The following is a 1246-nucleotide window of genomic DNA, read 5'->3' as shown; positions in this document are numbered from 1 at the left end:
GAGCGTGGAGCCTGCTTAAGATTCTCTCTCTCTCTCTCTTTCCCTCTGCCCCTCCCCACCCACTCTCTCTCTCAAAAAACCAACCAACCAACAAACAAAAACATACGGTATTTTATCACATACTCCCTGGGTGCATACACCCAATTTTAAAGGCCACTGATCTAGTGGTAAGTTGTTTTGAACTTCACTTTCTTTCTGTTTTGTTGTTGTTACGTGACAACCCATTTACTATAGGCTAGCAGTGTTTCAAATGGTGGAGCTTCTACTGGTCTTTCAACTCCATTAGTCTTCTGATGGCCGACTTTGCTGTAAGGGCAGAAGTGGTGTTGTGGGTCCAGGCACCACGAGCTACATTTTCATGCAGGCATCCCAATGCCAGATCCCCATAGCTCATCTTTTCATCTTGGTTTTGCCACAGAAGGAGCAAGTGTACTTGGCATGCTGGCTTATTTCAGTCTTCTTCACCATTTTTCTGAGGGAGGCACCGGAACAGGTCCCGTATTTACCAACAATTCCAACCTTCTTGGTGTGTTTAACCGTGTCCCCGCAAACTAGGTCTGAGCCCAGAGAGGAAGAGACGCAGTTGAACTTCACTTTCTTCATCATTAAAATTATGATGATAAATCTTTCTCATGGTATTGTTGCTCATTTATCCACTCAACAAATTTCATTGAGTATTCTCCAATATTAGATTCTGTCTGAGGGACTGGAGAGATAGTGCTAAATTCCAGTTGTATTTTTTTAATGTCTAGGGGGAGAGTTCTGTTGGAGGGGTTTACTATTTATACTTACTTATGTTTTAATTGATATTCAATATATTGAAATTCTTAAGTTTTAAAATCTAGTTTTTCTTAAGTCTTTAAGATCAACTTAAACTAAACATCTTGGTAGTTATTAATCCTATCATATATTGTATAAAGATAAGATCCATTACTTTTACTTATTCTATGATTAATGTTCAATTAATACTTACATTTAAAAGATTAAATCCTCAACATTTGGCATATTAAGTAAGTAGTTCAAGTTCCACTAAACATTTAAAGTAATTACACATTTAATATAATTGGTTCTCGCAAACCCTTCAAATTCCTAACTTTAGTCCTATATTAGTCAGGGTTCAATGTAGGAAACTGACATACTCTAGATGTCTTAAGCAGAAAGGGGGGTTAAATATAGGAGATTAGATACTTTAACAGTTGTTGGAAGCAATGGAGGTGTGAACTCAAGGCATAACTCTTGGTGTGAC

General features: G+C 37.6%; 1 pseudogene; it reads right to left on the bottom strand.

The window, feature by feature from the left end:
• Positions 1 to 262: 262 nt before the first annotated feature.
• LOC118544139 (large ribosomal subunit protein eL43 pseudogene) lies at positions 263 to 603 on the bottom strand (annotated as a pseudogene).
• Positions 604 to 1246: the final 643 nt, after the last annotated feature.

Source organism: Halichoerus grypus, chromosome 2 (assembly GCF_964656455.1).
Source record: "Halichoerus grypus chromosome 2, mHalGry1.hap1.1, whole genome shotgun sequence".
NCBI lineage: Eukaryota > Metazoa > Chordata > Mammalia > Carnivora > Phocidae > Halichoerus > Halichoerus grypus.
Note: the sequence above shows the minus strand (reverse complement) of the source record. Positions and strands in the feature narration are given on the sequence as shown.